At 41.0% G+C, this 9,165-nt stretch overlaps 1 protein-coding gene across 7 annotated transcripts in view; it reads left to right on the top strand.

Moving 5' to 3' along the window:
* Positions 1 to 3,374: 3,374 nt before the first annotated feature.
* The window catches only part of LOC101856329 (protein NDNF), a 100,842-nt gene continuing 95,051 nt past the window's right edge, over positions 3,375 to 9,165 (top strand). For 2 of the 7 annotated variants that reach the window (XM_035968690.1, XM_013080146.1), the window contains exons 1-2: positions 3,858 to 4,537; positions 6,010 to 6,381. The gene's annotated coding sequence lies outside the window, so the exon portion shown is untranslated. Of the gene's footprint in view, positions 3,451 to 3,470; positions 3,677 to 3,857; positions 4,538 to 6,009; positions 6,382 to 9,165 lie in introns of those variants that run through there. The other 5 variants (XM_035968687.1, XM_035968689.1, XM_013080148.2 and 2 more) reach the window with 5 other exon arrangements.

Below are 9,165 nucleotides of genomic sequence, written 5' to 3'. Positions count from 1 at the left end.
TCACACACGCACACACACACACACACACACACACACTCCCACACACACACACACACACACACACACACACACACACACACACACACACACACATATACACCTACGTCTGGTGTATAGTATATATTAGATAGGCTGTTAGCCCTCGGGCCCCCAAAATGTGAACGGTGTTCTGGAGCTGTGAAGTCTAATTTTCGATTAACTCAATCTTTCTGCAGGGATAGTGTGCTTCACTGAACCCGGGTTGGCCTTTGCAGGCATGTTCGAAACAGCCAACAGTCTTTATTGATAAGAATTGTGTCGATGGGAGTGTAAAGACATTTACTGTCTTTTTTCTAGTCTTTACGATGGAATGGATGTGACACGATAGCTAATTTTGTATCTTATAGAAATGACCTACTTGCTTCATACGCAGCTGTCTGCTCCTTGGAAGGCAGTGACAACAAATTGCTTTTCTTTTCAGAAGTACTGCCAAAATGGCCTTAATTAGCTATTCCATGTGAACTGAAAAGGAGCACGGGTTCCACGTGAATTGAACTGAAAGAAATCTCATTTTCGATTTTCCCCTTCTTTTTCCACACAGAACCTATTCTGGTTCAAAGCGCACGTGCTATACACGTAATCATTGTATATTATCTGGCAATGTAACGAAGGCGAATGTAAAAAAGAAGTAGGCTATTCTTGCGTGAAACAGAGCTGCAAAAAAGCAACCCATTTCTTTTCAACTTAAAAACTCCCAAGATATTCCTTAAAACTGCATGCTACATTAGTGGCAGACCGGAGGAGTTTGTTTTTGTTTTTTTATTATTTTTTGGGGGGAGGGGGGGTCGAGATACACTGCAGCAAAATTTATTATTTAAATTTGTTATGAAGATTTCATTTATCTGGTTTTTTATTTCTCTGGTGCTGTCTGATTATGCAATAACTGGTTTTTAGTTTGAAATAGTTTAGCAACACACATACAATGAATCAAACAACCAAACAAACAATAACCAAACAAACAAACAAACTCATATTGAATTTATGTGTTGACATGTCTTTCGTTTGGAATTAGCCTTTTTTCTACTATCTCCAAGACTTAAAAAGAAATTTTAACCAAACACATGTATAAATAATACAACATTTCCTTAGCAACACAGAAGCAGGAGTTAGCGGTTTAGCTCCAACACTCTAACCACCATTTTGGAGACTAGGCACAGCAAAATGCAAGGTTTAGTTCCACAGACTTGGCCTCCACTTGGCACCATTACAAGCCCGTGGAACCCCCTGGCTGGCTGAGAGCGAAAAGGCAGCGGCCCCGCTATCAGATGCTACGACGTATTAGTTCCGCACTACCTGTTGGCACTACAGCACTATGTCTGTAACCTGAAGAAAATGGAGAGGGAGAGGGGTGTGTGGATTGAGAGGGGTGGAGGGAGCATTGAGGATGGAGCCGTGATTCGGGGTGGGTTGGGGAGGGTGGATGTATGTGTAAGCGTCCGTGTGTGTGTGTGTGTGTGTGTGTGTGTGTGTGTGTGTGTGTGTGTGTGTGTGTGTGGTTTGGGGGAGGGTGGGGGAGGGTGGGGGAAGGGATACGGCTGCAGAGAGGGAGAGGTAATTATTCCTAGGAAAACAAAACCGTACCGAAAGGGACACTCTAGCTACTACTACTACTACTGCTACTACTAGATATACTGTTACTACAAGTAGTAGAAGTACATGTACTACTACTACTACTACTACTACTACTACTACTACTACTACTACTACTACTATTACTACTACTACTACTACTACTAGTACCGCTACTACAACTACAACTACTACTACTACTGCTGCTACTGCTGCTACTGCTGCTGCTGCTCCTGCTGCTGCTCCTGCTGCTACTACTAATACTACTACTTGTAGTGGTAGTAGTAGTACTACTTCTGTACTGCTGCTGCCTTTGTTACTGCTCCTTCCGGAAATACAAGTACTGTTAGTACTACCACATTTACCGACGTCAACGAAGTAATGGTTTAGCTCATCGGCATTGCACGTGAAAGCACTGACTTGTATTCCCATGATGTGAAGTCTATCTTTTCCAGTATTTCCGTCTTTCTTCTGGGGTACACTATTCCGCTAAACGCGTATTGGCAAAGACAATCAATGTTGAAGCTGTCTGGTTCATAAAAGATCTTTCTTGCATCGATATTTTTTGTTGAGGAGGGTGGTGGTTGGCCTAAAACAGTTCTTCTTCTTCTTCTTCTTCTTCTTCTTCTTCTTCTTCTTCTTCTTCTTCTTCTTCTTCTTCTTCTTCTTCTTCTTCTTCTTCTTCTTCTTCTTCTTCTTCTTCTTCTTCTTCTTCTTCTTCTTCTTCTACATCCTCTTCTTCTTCTTCTTCTTCTTCTTCTTCTTCTTCTTCTTCTTCTTCTTCTTCTTCTTCTTCTTCTTCTTCTTCTTTTTCTACTACTACTACTACTACTACTACTACTACTACTACTACTACTACTACTACTACTACTACTACTACTACTACTGCTATTACTACTACAGGTTGGTGAGAAACTTAGCTCAACGACCATGTAGGAATCGATGACTTTGTAGAAGATAGGAGCTTAGAGGTAGGCAGATGCAGAAAGGAGAGGGGGGACGCAGGGGAAAATGTTGGTGTCATCACCCTCACCAACGGCGGGCCCTTCGACCATTTACATCAGCACCACCACTAATAGCAGTCCTACAAGCTCCCCATCCACCTCAGTGCTGGCATCCCCGTCTCCCCATGCATGCTCTGGCACTACCACTACGACCATCGCAATTACTACACACGCTACTTCTATCATTTTTATTCGTACCACCTCCACAACTACCTCTATCATAATTGTTATCACCTCTTGCACAAATGCTAGTGTGACCACACTTCTACTGTTGAAATCACAGCCATCGGTATCACTATTGCGTACACTACTGTTACAAATAAGTTTCGAATCTGTATCTAGATCTACCGCCTGTATCACTGCAACCAGTTTAACAAGCATCACCACCATCCATTTGATCACTTCTATATATCCACCATTACCTTTAGCACCACCTCTACCATTATCACTACCATTACCACCAGCTTCACCACCACCGCTACCTCCACCCCTACCACTGCCACTATCACTACAACTACCTCAATCACCACTTCTAGCATTAGCAACATCTATACTACTACCACCTCCACCACCACCTCTACTACTACCTCAACCACCACCATGCTGATGCCATCACTATTACCACTGTTACCATCACCACCAGTACCGACACCAACTGGCATCGCGGCAGCTGTAACGCTGTTGCGGACTTAAGTAGACGGGGAGGAAGAGGAGGAAGGAAGGGGGTGTGGGGGCTGGGGGGAGTACTCAGTTCAGATTCAGATATTGTTTTGCTTGTCTGCCATCCGAGGAGCGCGCGCCACCGGCAAGCAGAAACAGATCTGGGACTAAAAGTGTGGTAAGCGCTGCTATCTAGGAGGGCCAGTCACAATCACCACAACTCTACTCGCTAGCTTTAGATGATGATGATGATGATGATGATGATGAGCCGTAGCACTGAGCCAGACCAAGTCCTCGTGTGGCGATGACGGTAGCCGGAGTGGGCAAACCGGAGTAATATTGTACTAGTGGTAGAGACAGCTGGGAGTGAGAGAGCCGGGAAGGCGGACGGTGTGGCCCCGTGTGTGAGTAAAGGAAGGAGTAAGAGCGCTATCAAGGTCTCCCAGCGCTGTTTGCTGACGGTGTCGGAGCTTTGATGAGCTAACCAAATGTTTTGTTTCTCTAGACAGAAACGGCGTGCTGGGCTTCTTCTCTGTTGCGATATCCTTTAGGAATTGCATTTCTTTTCTTTTCTGTTCGGTATTGTTTTATTTTTCTTTCCCACCCGCCATCACCTCAATTCCTCCGGCATTCTCCTGTCTTTATAATCCAACCTCTCAGCTTCTTTCTCATTCTCTTTGCACCTCTCCGTCTCTTCCTTTCCCTGCAGCTACTCTCTATCGCCCACCTTGTTCCTTTACTTTTTTTCTTCTTTACCCCACGTTGATGGCACATCTTCATACAAGCGGAATCTCGTATTAGCCGCGTTTAGCAGTGAGTGGTTTGCGGTTAACGCGTAAAAAAAGAAGCAAGAGAAAGAACGAAAAGCGTAGTCAATCTCTAGGGGGGATCTTATGTATTACGGACTGTCTGTTCTCCTTTGAGGTTCGGCAGTGGAGTGAGATGTGCTCGCGAGTACTGTTTAGCTTGTATCAGCGCGTGTACTAGTCGGTCCTCGCTGTTCTCTATAAAAGTGATACCAATTTATAACGGATCTTACAACTGGTCGTGTCGTGTTGATTGCTGCGGGTGCCACGTGTCCTGTGATTGAAGATGTTTCCATGATAGCATCTTGTTCGGAGAAGACTGCTGATCCTGTGTTGGAGGCCCCGCTGTGTTGATCTCTGTTTAGTCTAGACACTCTGCTTTTAGACTCTTCCATCGTAAATCGTTTGAATGGGTTTAGAAGGAAAGAAGGGCCAGGTTTTACACGGTTTGTTCAAAATGTAAGCAGTGGAGACACTTCTCTCTGTACGTGTTGAGTTCAGTGTGATATTTTCGCTTTGAACATGATTATATGCATTTTTAGATTTATTATGAAAAGATGACCGTGAAAAGAAATTCACATGTTGATTAACGATGTCAAAAAATGACTGTTTCAACAAGTTTAGTGATATATATATATATATATATATATATATATATATATATATATATATATATATATATATATATATATATATATATATATTAATGTTACTACTGTATGCGTATTTAGCGTTTTATACTTTACACCGTTTGCATTTGAAAACTCATTGTTCAACTGTGATTTTTATTCTTTGCTAACTGATGTGAGACACGCGGTGTCCGCCTGATTCTGTTTTTGAAGAATTAGAATTTTGATGTGAATATTGTGAAATGAAGTAGAGGAGCCGGTTCTATATTTTTTGGATTTATGAACAAATTGTAAGATGTATCTGTATTTTCACAACTAACCCCCACCCATCCCATTTAGTGTTCTCTCGTTGTACATGTGTGTGTGTGTGTGTGTGTGTGTGTGTGTGTGTGTGTGTGTGTGTGTGTGTGTGTGTGTATGCGTGTGTCTGTTTGTCTATTTCTCTCTCCTCCTCGTCCTCCTCCTCTCCCTCCTCTCTCTCTCCTTTCATCTTCTCTCCTCTCCTCTCCTCTCCTCTCATCCCTTCTCTCATTTCCTCTCTTCTCTCTCTCTCTCTCTCTCTCTCTCTCTCTCTCTCTCTCTCTCTCTCTCTCTCTCTCTCTCTCTCTCTCTCTCCCCACCCCTCTATCCCTTTGTCAATATCCGTAAGTAAATCGATCGACTGATCTGAGCCTTCATTATATTATCAATCTGTCCCTTGTTCTTTCATTTTCTCTCTTTTTCTCACTCCTTACTATCTATCTATCTATCTATCTATCTATCTATCTATCTATCTATCTATCTATCTATCTATCTATCGATTTACCGATCAGTCTGTCTGTCTGTCTGTCTGTCTGTCTGTCTGTCTGTCTGTCTGTCTGTCTGTCTGTCTGTCTGTCTGCGTATTTATCTACCTGTCTGTCTATCCAATTGAACGTCACAATATATGTCTTCTGTATTCGTCTATGTGTCTCATTATATTTCTCTCCAGATCCGTCGGTTTCAATTTCTATACTTCTGTCTCTTTTTTCTTTATCAAGTTTGCCTATCGCTCTGACGATTTCTGCTTTTACTGCTTTCAATCTAAACCTCCTCTTATAAATCAGTATTTTTCCCTGCACTTTTCCATCTGCGTTTGTTTTGGAAAAGCTCCGCTCATCTCATCGTATTGCTCCCTAAAAACATGTGTTCGATTGTAGTCAATTATTATCTTTATTTTTTTAAATGATAAGCTGTATCTTCGATGACGACGCAAAACAATGTTAAATATAATATACAGTCTTTCATGATTTCATTCGTTTCTCGTCTTCCTTTCCACTGCAGCACACATCACACAATCAAACCAGAGGTGCGTACCATCTAATAGCTGTGCATGCGGCCCAGCTCACCACCGCACAGAAAAAAGCAAGGCCGTGTGAGCGCGTGTGGCTAGACAGGAGTCCTCGGAGACCAAAGACTTGAGGCCGGGAAAAGCTTTCTCTCATTCACTCCTCCTCTTTCATCCTTCTCTCAGCTCTTCCGACTGCCAAGCTGGAACCTTCACCAAATGCAATAATAGTATGCACAGTTTCCCATCTGCCATTTCTTTACGAGATGTGCAAACCAGCGAGCACTTCTTACTGTTACTCTTGCTATTGTTTGTGGGTTATTTTCATCACAGAGGAGTTCCAAGGAATATAAGTTTCAGTGCACCTGGTAAGATTTCAGTTTCATTTTTGCTATAGTTTCTCGCATCTGAATATATTGATGTAGCTACAAAATCTTTTCATTTAGGTTTAAATGCAAGGGATCATGTTTCATGGTGTGGGCAGTTGGAGGATGCTTCAGATTGTCGTGATTATTTTTCCTTTTTCTTCAATCGCTTTGCTTTGTCAGTTGACTGCAGACTTCAAAGTACCAGAAACATCCGTACTGTTCTGTATTGTATTGCTTTTTCTAAGTCTGGAACAGACTTTCCGTCTTCTTTACAAGTGCACGGCTAAAAAGTAGATCTACGTTTGGCTGTTTTTATTAATTATTAACATGACGATTCGTTTTCATTTTTACGTTTTTGCGTTTTGTCAATGTTATACTTGGCAAGACAGGCAATCATTTGTTTTTGTCGAGGTTATGTTCTTTTAAGTGAATCCTTAACATATTTTCTTCAGAAAGAAAAATCGTCAGGTATTCTATTTCTAAACTCTTACATAATGAATATTATTACTTCTAAAAATAATTATTCCCCCTTTAAACAACACCTGTAGATGCTGGAGACACCTGTAGGTGTCGGAGTCTTGATTTTCTGTATACAGTCAGCATCCACCCTTTATAATTTCAATCTATCATTCATCTGCTTCCTGTTTGGTTTGTAAAATGACCATTGTGGAAAAATATGATCAGTCATTCATTTTTAATTAATTTTTTGGGGGGCAGTGTAAACCCAAACAGTGTTCTTAAAACTGAAAGATTTATTAGCTGTCCATTTCTTTGGTCATCTCTCTCTCTCTCTCTCTCTCTCTCTCTCTCTCTCTCTCTCTCTCTCTCTCTCTCTCTCTCTCTCTCTATCTATCTATCTATCTATCTATCTATCTATCTATCAGTCTCTCCCCCGCTCTCCCTAACTCCATTCGTCTCTGTCTCTTCAAAACCCACCCTTCTCTCTCTCTCTCTCTCTCTCTCTCTCTCTCTCTCTCTCTCTCTCTCTCTCTCTCTCTATCTATCTATCTATCTATCTATCTATCTATCTATCTATCTATCTGTCTGTCTACCTATCTTTACTTTAAATCGTCTTTTCTTATACAGATTCGTATATATTATGAATCATGCACGTCGTTAACTGTACAACAGTAAGGCGCATTGTTGTTGAGTTTGGGTTGAAGTACAGGGTGATCCCAAAAAACTTTACAACTTTTTTTCTGAATATCTCGCGCAAAAATTGTTCTAGAATGCTGTAATTTTTTTATTCAAAAGGAATTTGTTTGATATAAAATCCACGAAGAAGAAACACGTTTTGAAAACGGAAACGGCTAAAATAAAAAAAGCACCCAAAAACGCAAAGTTCACCAATGTTTAAAAAGTCGTGAAAAGATTACTTAACTTTTTGTTTATTTTCTCTTTGACATCAATTATCCATCCCTGTGACATTTAAACAATATTTAAATTCTTTACAGAATTTTTTAAAAACTTATGATTTCATTCTGAAATTCCTAGAAGCAGTGCTCCACATTCCCTCCTTTGGACTCGACACATTTTTAGCGCGTCGTTCGAAATGTTCAGGGGCGCCCTTACACAAGGACCTGCTAAATATGAGTTTTTAAAGCCACATACACTGTACGTGTTCACAAAAAAGTGTCTTCTAGAGACAATACAGTGGGGTGCCCAATACATAGCATTTTTGGAGTTAACGTGTCCCGCAGAGTGAAAATGGGCTTTGCAGTAAACCAAATGTCATCGAGGAAATGATTCCTCTTTACAAGACAATCGAGGAATCAAGAACACATTGCCATGCTCTGACCCATGTCATTTCGGCCTAGCGAAAATGAAAAAGGTTCAATCGTAGGTTAAGATCTGCCATTAGAATGCAGACTGTTGAGGTGTAGGAAAGTCCTAGCTCTGCAGATCATCCACAGAGAGACGTCTCATGGGACTCGGCTACTGAAATCTGCACTCCGGTGACGTTTAAAGGGCTGCGCATGGTGCGTGTTCGACCTGAAGTAGTCATGTTTTAAATAACTTTTTAGTTCTGATTCGCTATAGATCCAAACTGACGGAAATTCTCTACTCATGACGCCAAAGGTCTTGAGGGCACCTAGGCCATTCTCTCCATGCCGTGCTCAGAACTTACGAAATGTCAGGGATGGTGAGTTTGTGGAGAGGTAATGTTCAATACAAAAAGCTCTCAGCTCTTTACTAAACATAACCATGATCTAAGCAGGCGAACAAAATTTGAGAAAAATAATATCTGAAGACTTCTGTTGACTTGTTAAACTGCTGTAGCTTGAAATATATGGCGCGATTGTTGCTACTTTTAGTGGTAGGCCTAATGCGAACTGGTGCGTCATGCTATGAAAATGGCGACAAGGTTGAAAATGGGTTGTTTTTTTTAATACGCTAGAAAGAGAAAAACCATTCAATAGACTTGCCTAAAATACATATTAGACGAATTCCTTTAGGCTTCCAAACGTTATGTTCAAATCAGAAACACAAAACTATAGTATGGAGGAAGCTATTTTAAAAACAAGTTGTAACGGGGTTTTTTTAGGATCACCCTGTACTTTGATTCGATTCCCATCAAAATGTTGTTCGTTCTAGTTTGTTTTAAGAATTAATGTTTTATTCAATTCTAGCAGGGCCTTACTTGGTAATCCACTGGTCAAGTATGAACTTACGTTAAATCAAATATCGATTCTATAAACTATTGGCACTTACAAGTTCAGATTTTAAGAAACCCTCTGAAGACGTTGAAGTATATAAAGGAAACAAATTTATGTCAACCCCCCC

This window comes from Aplysia californica, unplaced genomic scaffold (assembly GCF_000002075.1).
Source record: "Aplysia californica isolate F4 #8 unplaced genomic scaffold, AplCal3.0 scaffold00076, whole genome shotgun sequence".
Classification (NCBI taxonomy): domain Eukaryota; kingdom Metazoa; phylum Mollusca; class Gastropoda; order Aplysiida; family Aplysiidae; genus Aplysia; species Aplysia californica.
The sequence above is the reverse complement of the archived record's forward strand: the minus strand, read 5'-3'. Positions and strand labels throughout refer to the sequence as shown.